The 19216-nt window shown below is 48.0% G+C and overlaps 1 protein-coding gene and 1 long non-coding RNA gene across 6 annotated transcripts in view; one reads left to right on the forward strand and one right to left on the reverse strand.

Moving 5' to 3' along the window:
* The window catches only part of LOC147735030 (uncharacterized), a 67518-nt gene extending 54862 nt beyond the window's left edge, over window positions 1-12656 (forward strand). Inside the window, exon 3 of the long non-coding RNA XR_015307549.1 lies at window positions 12522-12656. This is a non-coding gene — a long non-coding RNA (uncharacterized LOC147735030). The remainder of the gene's footprint in view (window positions 1-12521) is intronic.
* The window catches only part of LOC147735029 (membrane-spanning 4-domains subfamily A member 4A-like), a 316483-nt gene that overhangs the window by 268718 nt on the left and 28549 nt on the right, over window positions 1-19216 (reverse strand). The gene's annotated exons all lie outside the window — the stretch shown is intronic.

A 19216-nucleotide genomic window follows, 5' to 3' on the forward strand; every position in this document is an offset into this window, starting at 1 on the left:
CAAAAATGGGGCGGGGATGCTTCGGGTGCTCGCGCTTGGGTGCAAAAGGGGGAGGTGGGGCAATCTGGGCATTGGGGGTCAATCTAGACGTTGGCGTTCGTCTCTGAAGAACAGACATAAGGTGCCATGGACATACAGTTCCCCTATAAATGGCCAGATTTGGGGGACTTTAGTCGTCTTACCTGTCCTTTCTTTTTCAGCCAATTCAAGTTCATTCATTTTGCAGAAAGGAGAGGCAGTAATATGGCGAGATACAATCATTTTAGTTTCGGTCAATTTCGCTGAACACCTTCGCGTTCAATATGTATCAAATCAGACTGGTGCCGGTGGGGCACAATTTTACCAAAAAGAGGGAGAGAAAATAGGGAGACTCTCATAGAGAGTGAGAGTCGTCCGCAATCTAAACGAGCCATTCGGTACACGTATGACATGTAGAGAGAGAGGGAGAGAGAGAGAGAGAGATAGAGATAGAGAGAGAGATAAGGGGTGGTGAGAGAGAGAGAGAGAGAGAGAGAGACGTGTACTAAAATAGGTCATTTAGTGCGCTCACAACACAAAACAGCAAAGGTCAGGTAACACGCAGATACAGACAGAGGGAAGACATAAATCCGTACATTACACACACACAAACTCAGACAGGGAAGACGGCACATGTATTACACATATATAAGACATTCACGACAAGACAGGAAACAATTGTTAGCCAACAAGATCTGTTTTATATATCCTACGTATCTTTACTATCCTATTTATCTACGTGCTTAGCTCTTTCTACCCTTCCCTCCTTTTCCTTCTCGCCCATTATCTCTGTGAGTGTTCTCAATTGCCAATACTTACACCTCGGTTGGTCGGTCAGAAATTAACCTGGTCGTGCTAGTTACCCATGGTTGGATCTTAAACCATTTTCAGTTCCTTCCTTTGGTGGGAAGTTCTACAGGCTGAGGCAACGGCAAGTATTGATCGGGAGAACAGTCCGACAGCTTGGCTATATCTATAAGAGTGTGAGAAAAGGGGGCAGTGCATTTTGAACATCAGCAACATTTCTAACTTCCTAGACGGGTGGTGCCGTGGCAACCCTTACCCGTATATTTTCCTTTGTCCTTTCCCTACCTAGTCAAACGTCCAGTTACATTATTTAATGCGTCATTTCTAGTAAATTTTTCGTCATTCAGTACCTGTCCAATTTCTATGTCAGTCCATCCTCTCAGTCGCTATGTCCTAAGGAGGAACAGTCATGTTTAAGTCCACGTCTTTTTTTTTTTTTTAAACTTATCGTTATGAGGACTACACACTTATTCCCTCTTTCCCTTTTCGTCGGTGGTCCGACCATCGCTCTTCCACACTTCAGCCGCCGTTCTGACGTGACCTGCAGAAGGGAAGGGAAAAGAGGGGGGTGGGGGGCAGCATTCAAAACACATCAGCATGCAGTAGTCCGAAAATGTTTTTACCTACCACATACTCGACCTATCTCCACGTACTGTATTTCTTTTACCATCTCGGCGTTTAAGCCCAGAGGGACCAGTAATGTCAGATAGATAATCATTGACGATCTGCGTATCTACATGAGTTACTTGGTCGTAACCCTCTTTATCGGGTGCTAGGGTGACGGTCAGGTGGCATTTCCGTGGTGTCGTTTTAAGGGTGTCTAAAACACTTTTCCGGCTGCCTGTGACACATAATGTAGCTGCTAAACATCTGATCCCTTTTGATCTACATCCTTCATCATACTTATTCTTCGCTCACAGTAGTAAGGCATCCAAAACTCATTAATGCAACTACTACAACCATGCTTTCTTTTTCAAAATACTTTTAATAAACGAAATTGGTGGCAGTTCATTGCATAAAGTGCAGCAGTGCAATAAAATCGTATTAAAACTTCCCTACAGAGCAAGCATGATGCATGTCAGTAATTCATCTTTAATAAATTCATAAATTCATTATCCAATGTTCATTCATTACCTAAACTACACCAATTAATTTTCCAAATCTTAATCAGTACCCACCCTAAGTCAGTTCATTGTCCAAGCACATACTCAACATTCTTCATATCTACTTTCATTATCCAAAAACTGCATATATATCTCGGGACCAAAAAAGCTGCGCAATCAGGGTGCAACAAAGTTTATTCAAAACGTCTCATTTTGTGTCGGCGCCATTTTGGGTGGGGTCAGGCGAGTTCCAGCACAGTCAGAATGTCTCTAGTCTCGCATGGTTGGCCCAGAACCTTCCGTTGGCAGTTCAAAAAGTTTTGTGCTATGTGGTTAACAGTCTAACAAATATGGACCATTAGTCAAAGAGTGGGGAGGGCGGCAACAATTTTTCCTACCGGGTCATTCTGGTGTTCCTCCGGAACTGAACAAGTCTGTGCCGTGGCTGCATTTTAGCCATTTCCAATCCGAGGCTGGCGCCGGCAGGAGTTGCACCGATGTCGTGGTTCCCAGTGAGGGGGGCGGGGGCGCCCATGCGGAGGGATCGGGGTGCCCCCCGGCTCTTATAGAATCTTCAAGGTTGAGGAGAGAAGGCATGGGGCGTGTGCCCGTCCTGGGCAGAAGACCGCTTTTTGATGTTGACCCTCTTTTAAGTAAGAGCATTGGGGTGTCGCTGGAAGCCTCCACCTGGAGGGAGGTGGGGGAGGCTCGTTCGCGCCGCCTCCCCCTTCCAGCGACCCCGCGCCATTCCTCGGCTCCGTCGCTTCGACATTGGCCGTGCTGGCTATTGAAGATGGGGGGGGTGGTCGGCGGCTGAGGCAAGACAGCCCCCCTTTTCTCTTGACATGTGGCGGGACTACCTGGAACTGTCCAGGCGTCGACATGTGGCGGGACTACCTGTAACTATGCAGGCGATGGCATGTGACGGGACTACCTGGAACTGTCAGGCGTTGGGTGTAGTTGCGGCCATTATTGCACAAAGAAGCGCCGCCATCCTTGCCTTGGCTTCGCCCATCAACGAAAGCCGGATCGGGTGAGAGAGAGGGGTGGTCGGTGGCCGAGGCAAGACAGCCCCCTCTCTCCCCGCGGCCTGCAGGGCGGCAGAAGAGAAGAGATGGAGAGGTCCTTGCCATTCTCTGGACCGCCTGCCCAACATCATCTCCTTCCGACCGCGGCCAGGCGAGCCCCTCGTGCCTCGAGGCCTCGCCTTCCGGATGGGCGTAACCGCGGACCTGTTGCACTTCGGGAGCTTCCGGAATGGGGGTAGGTACCTATTGAATTGTTTCTATTTCATGTGACCGTTATTTGGGCGTGGCGGGCAATGAGGCAGACATGTTGGGAGCAGGAATAGGCAGTAGAGCCTAGTTACCTCGTGGCTATTTTTGCTGCCAAACTTTTCGCCATTTTATATTTCTTATTACGAACTATTTCTAATGTTTCTTATTTTTAGTGAAGTCAAAAGCTCATCGGGGGGTTACTGACTTAGCCTGATTTCTTTTTATTTTTCTTTCTCTTCCTTAGCGTGTTTCGAGCTAAAGTTTTCTGTTAGTAGGGAACGGTGATCACTTCATATTTTTATGTGTCCTTTTCACTAGGGGGTACTTCTGGACGGACCAGACGAGTTCCCTCCAATAAATGGTCCGGGGTGGAACGAGATTATCGATCAAAAAGGGGAACATATATTCCTTCATTAGGGTATCATCCTGGACAGACCGAGCGATGTACTTCCACTTACTAGGGTAGCCTCCTGGACGGACCAGATGGTCTACTTCCACTAAATGGCCCATGAGCGGGGAGCATATGTCCTCCATAAGGGTAGTCTCCTGGGCGGACCATGCGAGCTACCCCCCAAATAACCAAACAGTGGGGAGTGGGTAGGACTGACGAATTCACAAAGGGGCATAACCTACCCTTTACTACTTGCAAAGACTAGATAGAATATTTCTACTCCACGTTGTTTGGAGGCAGAAAATACCTCAAACGAAACAATTCCTGGAACAACAATGTCCAGGCAACCAACCAATCAGTGGGGAGAAAAACAGGCATGACGGATTACAACGGGGACAAACGTCTGCATTACCTGCCCTTCGCTATCCAGAAAGGAAGACAGAATATTTCTACTCGTCTCAGTTTGTAGACAGGGAAGATCTCAAAGAGCAACAATCGATTATTAATCGATTTCAAACAATCCAGTGGGGAGAAAAGTAGGCATGACGGATTACAACGGGGACAAAAGTCTGCATTACCTACCCTTCTCTATCTGCAAAGAGGGACGACGTTCCTATTCGCCGCTGTTTGCAAACCGAGAATGTCTCGTTCTCAAAAGAGAACCAATATGTCAAGTAGCATTCAAAGCTAAATGAACCAATACCAACAATATCAGTATACAAATACCGATTTCAATACAAACAATCAATCAATCAGGTGGATAGAACCACCCTACCAATCAGGCGTAAAAACACCCTACTTAATCTTACCCGGACCGGACCATACGGACAGTTCTTCATCTCCCTCCTCCAGCGCCCGATCGTTCTCTTACTCCATGTAGCATTCCTGTGGGATTCCAGTCAGGACAATAGGTCACTCAAGAGAGGTCCGTTCAGAATTGGTGAAGTTCTTTCGATCGGCAGCCGGGCGAGGGCCCTCTCAAGGCAGGCATACCCCGATCATTTAGATGTTCACTTCTTCGTCTGGATCTCTCTTACCGAACCTTATGTCACTGATGGACCCCGCGTTGGGACGCCAATTGTGGAACATGAGCCCATAATTCTATCGATGCCCAGGCCGCTGGCGCAAACCGCCTCTTAGTTCCCATGTTGAATAATTACCAAATAAAGAGACGGGCGCTGGAAGCAGGAATCAAGAACAGAGTTTAATTCTCATGAGGAGAGCCAGTCATTTCGGACACGAAACACGGTGTCTTTCGGGAGGTGCTCTAACAAGTGAGCTGAGACTCTTGCTTTTATACCTTACAAAACACTTGATAGTACAATCAGGACAGTATGACGCAAAAGAAAGACATCCCTATAATCCTCGTGTCAATCCTACCCCACATATGTTCACAATGGGGACCCTTGACCTGCTGATAAGAGGGGAGGGCAATCACGCAGCTGAGTGTTCCGTAGGATGTGTACGCCTGATCATAGCCCCGGGGGTGGGGTGGCTAGGATCAATAGTGGATCCTTTGAAGAGGAGTGACTTCATACAATAAGGGCAGTAAATGGTATCTCCTGGCTCAAGCGATGGCCTCGGACATGTGTGGTCAGCCGGACTCGGGGGAAGGGGTCATCAAAGAAGTGGTATTCATGCCGCGTGGACAATCGGGCGCGGAGGGAAGGCTCGTCAACAGAGGGGTATTCATGGAAGGAAAGGAGGTGTTGGTCAGGCGCGGCCGTGACTCTCAAGGACAGGGCCTTGCAGAAGAAGAAGGTTTATGACTTGCCCATGTGAGGAGAAGGGAGGGGTAGCCAGGGTGGACACAGGGACGGAGTCACACAGAGAGAGAGAGAGAGATCTGATGACCCGTACATGAGAGAGCGGGGGCAGTCAGGTGCAGCTGGGGAGGGCTACGTCAGCCAAGGCGAGGGATGCCTCTTCAAGAGGGAATGGGGGGTTTTGTGCGGGTCAAGCAGGAGAGTTGCCTTTCACAGCAGGGTCGTGCAGAGGGAGAGGGTTTCATGGTCTGTGCATGAGAGAGGGGGTTTTAAGATACGCGCAGGAGGGAAGCCGGGGATTCCAATGGGTAAAAGGCCATGGTGCCTAGAATGGCGGTACATATGCATATGGGTACGGGCTCTTACTGGCAGGGTGATACAGTCAATAATTTACAGTATTCATGGTGCTCACAGGGAGAGGAGTGGGAGAAGAAGGGGAATGAATGCTGTCTATGTACATCAATTTCTTCAACTTTCACACGGAGGCGCCCTGATCGAGGAGGACGACGGCGATCGGCGAGGCGGAGATCGACGGCTAGTGTTGGAAGGCCGGACTCACCCACCATCAGGGCAGAAATGGCCAACGCTCTGAGAGAAGCGGCCAGGGACTCGGCCGCCACGAACGGAGTCGCCATGACGGCGTAGAATCGCTCCGGGGGGAGATGGACATAGCTTCTGCAACGACAGGTTTGGGGGTTGGAGGGGGGGTTGGGGGAGAGGCGGGAAGAACGAGTGGCCGGACGTCCACTTTTTGTACTTTCCACGGACTTGTCCGTTTTGGGACATGACTGGGACAATGGGTTGTTTGGGTTTGGGTGGGGAGTTGGCCAGTTGACACGGGTCTGATTTGAGGGGAGTTGGGGGTTGTTTAGGGGTAGAGGGGGCACCGTCCAGTATCTTACATGTTATTGCTTTGTCTTATTTTGCTTCTCCTGCGCTGCTGTCCCATGCCCCTTCCCCCGCTTATTGGGCGCTTATTGGGCACCTAGCGCATACAGTCATTTGGGGATATGTCGACACTGAAAGTAGTGACCCTTAATGTTAAGGGTCTGAACAATCCGGTAAAGCGGAGAGCAATCTTATCTTTGCTGGAGGGGACACAAGCAGACATATGCCTCCTGCAGGAGACCCATTTACTACCACGGGATTGTCACAGGATGCGCTCTAATAAGTTTCTAACGCAATTCTTCTCCTCTGCTGCATCTAAGACCGCGGGGTGGCCATTTTGATAGCAAGTTCCTTCAGGGGGGAGGTGCTGTACAAATTCGCAGAACAGAAGGGGAGGCTGTTAGCGTATCGCCTCAAGCTGGGGGACACAACGTTCACTATTGGCTCTTTATATAGCCTGAATGACCACCAGGAGCGCTTTCTTGACTCGGCGCTGGTGGACGTGACTGCCTCCCCAGACAGACATATCATTATAGGGGGTGATCTGAATATAGTTTTTGACTCCACACTCGATAGGTCCGCGCAGTGATACCCGCAGACTGGGGAACTCTCACAGGCTGGGAAGGCTCGAATCGCTGATATGGACCTGCATGATCTTTGGCGCACCCTTCACCCCACGAGTAGGGACTATTCTTACTATTCACATGCACACCGGACTTATGCACGGTTGGACCACTTATTGGTCAGTGGACCGATGTGTGCCTCCGCTACGGCGGCAGACATTGGGGTCCTGTCGTTGTCTGATCATGCGCCGGTTGTGGGCACATTTGCGCTTCCACCGGCCCCCCCTCTCGTGGGGTGTGGCGTCTTAGAGACACCCTCCTACATAAAAAAACTGTAGTGAAACACATTGAGGAAGCGATCCGGGAATATCAGGCACACAACGATAATTCGGACACCTCACTAGCGACGCAGTGGGCGGCATTGAAGGCGGTTCTAAGGGGGGAGTTCATTTCCATCTCCTCAGCAGAAAACAGGGAGAGACATCGTAAGAGGGAGGAGCTGACTTCCCAGGTCCGAGAATTGGAACAGGTCCATCGCCGTACCGGAGCTCCTAGGGTGTGGAAACAACTGAAGGCTGCCAGGAAGCTCTTGTCGGCGTTGGACATGGATAGGGCGGAATACGCGGCGCTGCGTCTGAAACACACGTTTTACACGGTGGGGACAGGTGTGGCAAACTCTTAGCGAATAGGCTCCGCATAGCGCATCAGCGTAACGTGGTAAAGGAACTGCTCGGTTCTGATGGGGTGGCAGTCTCTGACGACGCGGCTGTGGCAGAGACGTTCCGTAGATTCTATGAGGCGCTTTACATGGGGGAATCCCCTTTGCCGCAGGATACAGCGGACTACTTGGAGTCAGTGGCCCTTCCAGCCCTGGACCCAGCACAGGCGGAACACCTCGAACGCAGTATTCATGTGGAGGAAGTGATATCCGCTATAGCCAGGCTCAAACATGGGAAAGCCCCGGGCCCGGACGGTTACACGTCCCTGTTTTATAAAACCTTTTGCCCGATTGTAGCTCCTATTCTTACCCGCCTATTTAACTCTTTCTCCGCGCCGGGGGCCATACCACCGGACCTGTTGAGGGCAACGGTCTCAGTGATCCCGAAACCTGGGAAGGACCGGGCCCTCTGCGGCTCGTACAGGCCTATATCCCTCCTGAATGTTGACCTTAAATTATACACAGGGATCCTGGCGTCTAGATTGGCCCTGCATCTACCGGGCCTGGTTGAGGCTGATCAGGCTGGTTTTGTCCCCGGCAGACAAACCGTCGATAACACCAAGAGGGTGACGCACATCTTGGAGAAAGCCTCGCGGATCCCAGGTGAGAGGATGTTGCTGGCGGTGGATGCTGAGAAAGCATTCGATCGCGTTCACTGGCCTTATCTCGAGCAGGTGCTCCGGAAAATGGGTATTGGAGAAAAAATTCTGCTCGATGGTCTTCAACTGTTACAAGTCCCCTTCGGCTACAGTTAGAGTTAATGGGTGCAGCTCCCGCAGCTTCGAGATCAAAAGGGGTAGCAGGCAGGGATGCCCGCATTCCCCCCTCCTCTTTGCTCTCTATATGGAGCCGTTTGCCCAGAGAATTCGCCAAAACCCAGATGCGATTGGGGTAAAGATGGGGCGGTATGTCCATACGATCAGTCTCTATGCGGACGATGTCCTCTTGACCCTGGATGATCCAAGACGGGCCCTCCCGGCGTGCATTCAGGAACTAGATGCTTTTTCGAAAGTGGCGGGTTTTAAGATGAATATGGGCAAGTCAGCGGCCCTGGATGTGTCCCTGGCCGCGGATACAAGACAAGATTTGCAACGGCTCTTCCCCATGCAGTGGTCGTCATCCCTGGTTCCTTACCTGGGGATCCTGCTAGCACCGACGTTGCCAGCGATGGTAACGGCCAATTATGCCTCCCTTAGTAGGAAAATCAAGGAAGAGCTGGGCCACTGGAGTAAAGGCCTGTTGTCCTGGCTTGGCAGGATTGCAGCGGTCAAGATGACGGTCCTGCCCCAGATCTTGTACCTCTTTCGAGCTTTGCCGCTCCAGCCACCTACGGGATGGATCAGGCAGACGCAAGCCGACATTGCGCGCTTCATCTGGCAAGGCCGCAAGCCGAGAATGAAGAGGGTTATCTCCACGCTGGCCCCTGAGGCGGGAGGCCTTGGCATCCCGGACCTCCGGAAATACTTCCAGGCGGCGCAGCTGCGCTACCTGGTAGAATGGAGTAGGTGGGAATCCGACAAGCACTGGCTCTTTCAGGACCAGGCAGTGGCGGGGCGTCCCCTTCAGGAGGTGCCATTCTTGCGACGGATTCACCGCCCCCCAACCTGTATGCTTACTGTGTCACGCGGGTCCCCTTGAGGGTGTGGGATACGGTCAGTGAAGTTTGTGAACTCACCACATTCCCCTCACCTTTCACGCCGATAGTAGACAATCCTGATTTCTCCCCCGGTATGGAACCAGGCGCCTTCTCACACTGGAGGGAAGCGGGTTGCCGAGCGCTCTTCCAGGTATATGACTCTGAGGGAGTGGTCCCTTTTCAGCATTTGAAGCAGGAGTTCCACCTGCCTGAGACAGATAGATTACGATACATGCAGGTCAGGCACTGGGCGTTTCAATCTCAGGTGCGAGGCACTGCTGATCGCCAGATAACGCCGTACGAGCGGTGGCTGGTAACCCGCACCTCTGATGCTAAGCTGATTACGGACCTTTACAAATTCTTGCAACCCCCCCCCCCGTTTCATTTTTATAACCCGGGTAGGGAACGCTGGAATAGGGAACTGGGAAGGACGCTTAGTCATAAGGAGTGGGATCAGATTGCGCACCGGGCGAGACACTCTGCATATCACACAGGTCTCACAGAAACACTAACCAAGGTGTCCACGTATTGGTATTATACCCCGGAGAGGCTACACGAAATGAATAGGCATATTGGGAAGGAGTGCTGGAGAGGATGTGGTCGGGTGGGGACTCTCACACATGTACTTTGGGACTGCCCCTTGTTAGAGGAATACTGGAAGGAGATTATTGATGAGATAGATGCTCCTTTTGAGATTGAATTGCCACGCTTCCCGGCGTATGTCCTGCTGGGTCTACCGAATGGGCTGATGTACCCGCTGAACTCCCGCAAGGGCAGGCAAATTGCGATAGCGCTGGGTTCGGTGATTCAGAACATCTTGATTCATTGGCGTACCACCACGGTCCCCTCCATCACGGGCTGGCTACACAGGCTCTGGCATGTACTAGGTATGGAGAAATTATCGCTTATGGTGGCGGGGGACGTGGAGCAATTTGACGAGTTGTGGCAACCCTTTCATGTGCTTTTAACCACAGAATTCGGAGAACTCACCTGTCCAAGGTACCTTAGACTCCTGAGACTGACACCTCCGGTGATCCCAACTGACTAGGAGGACATGGGATGGGGGCTCACGGGGCGGGGGATGGGGTGGGAGGGCAGGACGCATTATTGCTGAGCACTGGACGGAGGGGGGTGGGAGGGTGTTGGGGTGAGTTGGGGTGTTTGGAGGGGGGGGGGTTACGGGGGGTGGTGGGGTTGGTTTCTTGCATCTCTGCCTTTCACTTTCTAACCTGCTTGATGGTGGCAACCATGCTTAGCCCTTATTATTTTGCTCATCGACTTTTTTCTTTGCAGCAGCCTTGTCCGCCATCGCGCTCTTTGATTTTTGCTCTGCTATTTTCATCTGAATGTATGTACCCCTACCCCTCATGTTCCCTTACCTCCTATGTTTTTGCCTTAATAAAATGCTTTAAACCTAAAAGTGGAATCACAAGCCATTTGTCTCCAAGCCATGGAGTTTCACTCATTAGTACTTCTCCTCCCTTCTCCCTTCTTCCACAAGAGCAGTTCAAACATGAATGGCAAAATTTCCTAGTTTGCAAATGTTTTCTATATAATATTGGCACTGCATATTTGCCACATAATACATCACCCACTGCATAATCTTACAGTTTTACCTAATCATTTTTGTAGCTCAAACGGATAAAAAGTTACTAAAAAACGTGACTTGAGTTGCTGCAAAGTGGATGACCCTTTACAAAGGTTGACTGATCACCTTTCTCACTACAGCATATGTATGTTATACTGATACAGATGAGGCAGAATCTTTGCAGAGACTTAACATGTGTAAAAATGTCTAAATAATAAAGTATAAGAAAATATTTTGCATTACGCTGCAGCCTTTTTTTTGTTGCATAATTTAGTCAACATTGCGACATAATTTTGTCCCCCATTGCCAAAGTGCTTGTGCATGTAGCAGAGAGACTGTGAAGTTTGCAAACTTAGTTTGGTGTGCGTGAAAATCCTGCATTGCCGACCCTTGGTGAGTTGCAGCTACTACTGCTGAAACAAGGCCAATGGAGGTACCAATGGGTGAGGCGGACTGGCCTCGATAGCAGGGTTGGCTTTAGTGCTGGTTGCGCCCTGTGCAACAATGCTTGTTGGTGCCCCCAATCATCACCTACACCTCGGACTCCCTCACTACCAGCCTTTAACAGTCCCCTCAAGTCTCCATAACCACACTCTTTCTCAGATGCATTTAATTTGATTTACAGCGCCACTCATACCAGTGTAAGGTGTCAGAGCACTTTACATTACACACACTACACAGAGACAATCATTTATATGTGTGTAAATCACAGTATAGGAAATGTTACATAAGACAAAGGACTACAAGGTGTAGAAGCCACATGACAACCATACTAGTAGGCAGTATAGTTTAATAGCTCACTGTTCTATGTTAGGATGTTAACTTATAGACTGCAAGTAACAAAAGGATCTCTCTGACAAAAGCAGTAACCTACTAACCTAGTTAACAGTATGTGCACTTTGTGATTTACATGGTAAATGTTCTTTGTAGCAGGCACATTAACCAGCCGCACTACCTTTCCAGGAGTCAACCCTTCCACTAGACAAAACTCTGATCTCTCTCTAGGAAGAACATTAATCACCGAAGTTATCATGACTTTTTTATTGTTGCTGATCAGGCACTGAATATACAGTTGTGGGGCCAGAGTATATAACGTAGGTGTGTTATGTAATGTGCCATTGTCATAGAACTAAATTTTACTTCGTATTCATCGGTTCATGCTAGAATAGCGCTTTTGTGCATTCTTCTTTTTTTTCTCCTATATACAGAAACCTACAAAGTGTTTGTTTAAATAAAGTTTTTAACATTGGAGGTTTTTTAAAGGTAATTATATCTGCATTCTTTTGGGTTAAAAAACGGAGATTAAGATGTACTGGGTAATAACCTCTTGAGTGACTAGGATTCAGGTATAGGAATATGTCTTTTTAGATAATGGTCATTCACTAAGCCTATTGGTCCATATTCGTTGTCAGCATGTGGAGGTGCGGTTTGACCAATGCTTGACATATCCCAGCGATACTGCAATCTATGGGCAATTAATGAAGGCTCTTTACCCTTAAACCATAAATTGATATCCTATACTTTAGTTGACTGTATGGCAGAATATGAAGTTTTTGTAACCCCCTTTTTCCATGTGTATCAACTATTTGTCACTGTCTATTGAATATATAAAATGCTAGTATGGTTGTTGTGTTTTGTTGTCTCAATATGAATGATTCACAGTTTGAACATTGAGGTTATGTAAAACAATATATATATATTGTCTGTATGCTTAACTATTGGGGCTATATAATGTATTATTATGCTTTATTGTTTTTATATTACAGATATTACATGTTAGTGTGGGAACAAAACAATTTTTCCTGAAGAAGGTGTTGGCTATTTATTTACTTGCCCGTCGAAACGCGTCTATGCATATATGATGGAAATTACGCTAAGTTTGTGGAGACAACAACTCTGACTACAACTGAAACATAAATCAGAGTTGATTTCAGATTGACTATTGTATTTCCCTCATCATAATAGGAATTATTCTTCCTTATTGTGTTTCCCATTTCTTTGTTTTAACTGTATATGTCTAAATGTATTTATATTTCCTTATTGATTAGTAATGTATTGATGATAGGGCTGGATCATGTTTTTAATCTGAATAAATTGTATACTTTCTTATGAATATATTTTTACATTTACTCTTTGTTCATCTTTTTGTTGTGAATGTAGTGTGGTCCATGTTAGTATGCATGTTGTGTAACACTGCCCAAAGGGGAATTCTTTCTTGACATTTGTATTTAGTGGTATCCTACCCCTTTGGTTGTTGAGTCCCTCTGTCTTTTATTAGAGAAAATTGCTGGAGGCCAGGATGGAAGCAGCACGTTTTTATCAACCATAATATACTTGCAAACACTACGCACCCACCCAAAATAGGTACCCAGTTCGGTCACACAGTTCGCACCGCCCTAACCTGCTCAAGGTTGATGTGACCTCAGTGACGGAGTGACAGTGACTGGATCACTGTTGCTCTAGGGTGTGCTGCTTCGTAGGCCTGCCAGCAAGACTGGAGATGAACTTTAGTATGGATTGTGGTGGACCGGCCTTGAAGATTAACCCACAATTGACACCACTAGGGTACACATACTTGTGCTAAGACATCAGGCCTTCTAAGGTCTTTTGGGCCTTCAAAGGTCAAGCATGGGAGTATGCTCCCTTAGTAGAGTGGTCTGGTGGACTGGTCATGAAGGCTGAACCCGGTTCCCCAGTTCCAAAAGTGACAGCTCTTGCCATTGTGCCACATCCTCTCCCCCACTGAACACCATACTGCCCAGCTGAGAGAAACTCGCACTGCCTTCAGTTACAACCAAATTGTGCCCGCTATAAAACTTTGCATGTGACTCAATTCAAATTATGCACTTGATAAGAGTAATATCCTACCTAAAAAAAAAGTAAAAGCAAACACTCATAGGGAGTGCAAGATTAAGTAAAGAATGCGAAATGTACGCAGAAACAACATGGTTACCTTAACGATCTCTCACTCACTATTCAGAAATCACCAAGTGGTTTTATCTGAAAAGTTAAGGACATGACTACAGGGCCCTGAAGGGAACCGTTTCAATGTCCATTGCTTATATCCTTACAAAATGTAAGCAGTATGGTTTAAAAAGACCACCTCCATAAACACAGAGCCATGGTACACATTTTGTTTTCCAATCCACCCATCAACCAGGTATTGCAATACATCCAGGAATGGTTCACTTCCCCACCTGGGGACAACAATGCAGTTCAAAGAAAGACGGGAAAACAAAAGTAGCGCTTCACTGCAAAGTCTGTAGAGTGAGGCTGATGTGTTTGGATCTGAATAAAACCAATCTGGCAACTTTGCAACCACTCTGTCTTGCTTTATTTAGTTATGTATTTATTTTTCATATTTAAAACCTTTTATTTCTCTCCATCCTGAGGCTGCACTTTGGAATAGAAACATTTCTGTAAAAGGGCATTTCCCTCGAGTGTTTTTCTTTTTTGGATCCATTTCACAGGGAAGCAACTAAATGAAAGAAGGAAAGAGAGGTTGTGAAACGTTTCTTCAAGTCACAGTTTTCAGTAAGCAACAAGCGCGTGTCTGCGTTGTAGTGTGAGCGCGCGGTGGGAGTGTGTGAGACAGAGGAGACACGCGCACATCGCCTGTCCGTGCGCGCACATGATTTGTCTCCCTTCGCTCACCAAAGTCACACTAATAGAGGTTCGCCAAGCAAAGCAGTGCAGCGCTGCGTTCGCTAGGGTAGACCTAAAAAGCCATCATGACCAGCACCCTGCATATTTTGTAGACCAGCTCACTATCTCTGGTGGTTCTCAGCATGCCTGCAGCCAGGACACCATAAAACTGCAGACTAAGAGGTGTAAAAAACTAAAAATAAGGCGGCAATCTTTTTTATCTATTCTATTGTGATTGCATTTATATATGCAGCTAGGATCTGAAACAACATCCCCATCCACACCTTTTTAAAGAGCACTACAGCACAATGCATTTACCATCCACAAACCAGCTACTTCTCCTATCACTTGTTAACTATATGCTTGTCTCTGACCCTGTCAAGTGCCCCACTGTTTTTGGGGTAGGTTTACTCTACAGCAATGCCATATACGTACATGTATGTAACACTGTGCTCACTGAGCTACCCGCACTACACTGCTGACAACACACAGACAAGCACGGAGACTGCACTCATTATGCAATGACACTGCACAGCTCACACTGACTCTTTTAGTTGTATGCATACAACCTTGCTTACAATGGACTCACATTGAACTCTCAGTGCATAGACTCCACTGCTAATGATGCAGTGCCCTAGCTGCAGTCACACCGAACACCTGGAACTGTGTTCATACTACGCTCGCATTGCACTACTCATGCCTACAGCTCACACTACTCTATTCAATTGCCTGTGATTGTACTGGATTTGTACTAAAATACTCACACTGCAATGATAATGTACTTTTCACACCACACTACTCACTCTACAGAGTTCACAGTGGATGCCACCACTGCGCACACCATACACATGCTCTCATCACGCAGAACCCTTCACTGCCTCTATCAGCCTTCATTTGCAGCACAGCACTAAACAATCTACTGTTTTAGAGCAGTACACTGGTCATTGACTCATGCCTTTAAAGCACACAACAAACAGTAAGCCGGACAGGTTCCTTCGATGCAAACACAAAATGTTTCATCTCACTGGATGTGCCAGTTTCGGAAAACCAGCCTAAACAGCTCTTCAAATGGCAAAATCCTTTGTTCAAAACAGTTCAGTGACCGTTTTCCTCACATAGAGCTGGCAATTTAGATGATTTGGGTACTTTGACACTGCTGATCAGTGTCAAAGTACAAGTGTTCCCTATGTAAAGTGTAATGGTAATTGGTTTGCCATGATTGGTATGTTTGCCTTACTAGTAAAGTCCTTAGTGATGTGCACTGTTTGTTCCAGGGCTAGTAATGCAAAGGTGCGCGGAGAAGGGAACTCAGGCTTGCAGTGTAGGGCTGGCGCGCAGTTTGCTAAGTTAATATGTAGTCCTGACAAGTGTAACCACTTGTCGGGGCTTACTTTCCCTTTTTCATACACATTGGGTACCCCCTGAGTAGGGTGCAGTGTAGGTAAAAGGCAGGACATATACTAAGGCGTGTGTAATGTCCTGACAGTGAAAAATACTCCATTTAGTTTTTCACTGCTGGAAGGCCATTCTGCCATTAGGATAGAATGGGGGAGGCCGGGTGTTGTGTTTTGGTAGCCTATTTTCCTGTAAATTTATAATGGAGAAGTGAAGTTTAGTATGTATGAACTCACAGTGTCATAACACATCTTTCTATGAAAATGGTTTTGTCACTGTGTGTTCAGAAACCACTCTTTTAGAAAATGGCTGAGATTTGTGCTCTAAGCATTTCTGTGTGTCTCTGCTGAATGTGGATTGCCTGTCTGGATCTGAGATCTGAGAGAGGCTAGGAGAGGTCTTGACCCAGGGAGGGGTTTGAGATGGCACCAGGCTGTCCTGCATCTGGAGAGATGGGGAGGAGGAGCCCGGGAGGTGAAAAGGCCTGGGCTGGTGCTATTAACCAATTGACCCATCTCCTGCTGAGTGATTAAGGATCCAGACCCCCAGTATCAAAGGGAGAAAGGTGACACTGGGAGGGAGACACCCAAAACTGATTTAGGGAGGGGTCGGGAATCCCTGAGTACAACAAACTTCAAATACCTTAAGGGGTTTAACAATGAGAGCTGAAACCCCTGAACGTTGGAATGAAACAGAAATGGATTGAGACTGAAAAGGCTTGGACTCATTTCATGGTCAAGAGGAACCTCTGCTAAGGAAGGAGCAACTGAAGAGACTGCTGGGGAAAGACCAACCCTTGTTTCGTGATCTGGGGCTGGTCTGCAGTTTGCTGTTCTATCCAAGACAGAGGCTGTTGGGATGGTGCTTGGAGGCACTGGGCTCCCCTGCTTGATGGGGACTGTGCTTTGTGCTGCGTCTTGTAACCCCAAGGGCCCGAAGTGAGCTGGCTCCCTGTTTGGAAACACAGGAACATAAAAATTTCTGGAGAAGTTTCAAGCAAGTGGTGGGCGCGTGTTGTGGTTGCCTGAGACCCTCGGAAGTGGTACCTGTGATTTTGGACACATGAAGGAGGAGTGAGACTCGGGAGTGCTGGGTGTGTGTCATGGTGCACAGGAAGCACAGGTGAAGAACGCCTGGCCAACTTGGGCATCACAGGTGAAGTGAGTCTTGACCTTTCTGGATGCGTGTCGCTGTGCACCGCAGGCGTTAGTGAAGAGCGCCTGGTCAGCGTGTGCACCGAAGCTGAAGTGAGACTGTGACGCGCAGCGTGTCGAGGTGCACTTCAGGCGCTGGTGAAGAGTGCCTTTTCGGCGTGTACACCGGAGGAGGAATGAGTCTCAGACGTGCAGGGTGTGTGTCGGGATGCATCAAAGGTGTTGGTGAGGAGCGCCTGGTTATCGAGTGCACCGGAGGCCAACTTGGGCATCACAGGTGAAGTGAGTCTCGGACGCGCTGAATGCATGTCGTGGTGCATCAGAAGTGGAGTGAGTCTCAGACGCACAAGTTGTGTGTCAGGGTGCATCGAAGGCGTTGGTGAGGAGCACCTGGTTATCGAGTGCACCGGAGGAGAAGTGAGGCTCGGACATGGTGAGTGTTGTGGTGCTGCCGTGGTGAAGAGCGCCTGGATATTGGGGAACTGGAGTTTGAGAAAGTCTCAGTAAAGCAGTGTGTGTGCTTTAGTGCAACCTGGGACTTTTGAGGTGATCGGCTGATCGTGTGCACCGGAAGAAAGTGAGGGCCCAATTCACAGAATGAACTTAAGACTCAATCCTAAACTTACTACTATTTTGGTATTCACAGAATGCACTTACTGCTTTTGGTATTCACAGAAGTTAGGATTTGGTCTTAAGTCTGTCCTATGTCTGTCTTAAGTCTGTCTTAAGTTTGTCTTAAGTCTGTCTTAAGTTTGTCTTAAGTCTGTCTTAAGACTAACTTAAGACAAAATCCTAACTTCTGTGAATACCAAAAGTAGTAAGTTCATTCTGTGAATGCCAAAAGTAGTAAGTTCATTCTGTGAATGCCAAAAGTAGTAAGTGCTTTCTGTGAATACCAAAATAGTAGTAAGTTTAGGATTGAGTCTTAAGTTCATTCTGTGAATCGGGCCCTGAGTCTCTGCAGCGTGGTGTGCGTGTCTTGGTGCCAACTAAGACTAAAGAAAGGAGTGCCTGATGATCGTGCATTCAGAGTCAATGTGGAATTCCATCAGCGTTGTGTGCGTGGCTTCGTACCAGAAGAGATCCGGAGAGTGTGGTGGTCAATGTGCATTCGGAGTAAAAGTAATCTCAGGGGCGTGGGGTACGTGTGCCTTGCGGCCGCCTGAGACCTTCCTAACAGCCCCGGAGGAGCTGAGCTGCCAGGCCGAGCCGCTGAGGCCCGTTGAGAGAGTTCTGCATGGAAGGCCCAGTTCGAGGAAGGAGGAGAGGAGACTGGAGCCACACCCCCAGGTAATGTGGATGACTACCTGGGTGGAGTGCGGGCTCAGGGGGACACTCTCTCGGCCTCTCAGACCTTCTGACGACATCAGCCTTTGCTTCGGCTCAGAGTGGGGCCCATACTGACGAAAGGAGTGGCAGTACAGGGGCCAGAGTAAAAGGCTGTACTTTGTTTTGTCATTGAACCGTGTGGGGGCAACTTTTATGGAAGAGGCTGATTGTTGTAATACACATTGCCAATATTGCTGCTAACAAACTGCTGGACTGTCTTAGGACGCCTGACATTATTATTGCCTAACGAAGTACACGATTGTAGTGCTACGCATTGAATTATTTCTCCCTTGCCAAGTACAGGATTGTAGTGGCCCGCATTGCATTATTTCTTCATTGCAAAGTACATGATGATAGTTCTACATTGCATTATTTGTTAATGGCAAAGTACGTGATTGGGGTGTGACGCATTGCATTATTCCTTCATTTCACAGTACATTAATGTAGCAGTATGCATTTGCATTATTTCTCCCATGGCAGGTACCGGGGTGTATCGGTATGTATTGTATTATTTCTCCTGTGCCCAGCACAGGATTGTATCGTTACGCAGTGCACTATTGTTTGTCTATAGCAATGTGTGTGATTCTAGCATTGCGACAGCATAGCATTTTGAATTTGGTGGTTGGGATTTGAACCTACCAGCCAGCCGGAACTAATATTACCCTTTATTCTACGTTGGCTTATGTATCGTGTGGCCTGATCGCATATCTTTTTGTATACAGCTATACCCGTTTTTATCAAACTCGTGTGGAGTCCATTTGTGGTGTCACCAGGGGGTTGCTGTGGGTCTGGTTGCACATACAGAACACTCGTGCCTTGGAGGTAGGCCTGGCTGCTCATGCCAACTACTAAGGGGGTGAGCCGGGCTATCTCAAATGGTGTCCTTACTTGGCCTAACGTTGAGTGGGGAGCCCCAGGTCACGCACTTGATGACAGTA

The sequence above is a fragment of the Lissotriton vulgaris genome, chromosome 1_2 (assembly GCF_964263255.1).
Source record: "Lissotriton vulgaris chromosome 1_2, aLisVul1.2, whole genome shotgun sequence".
In the NCBI taxonomy this organism is placed as follows: domain Eukaryota; kingdom Metazoa; phylum Chordata; class Amphibia; order Caudata; family Salamandridae; genus Lissotriton; species Lissotriton vulgaris.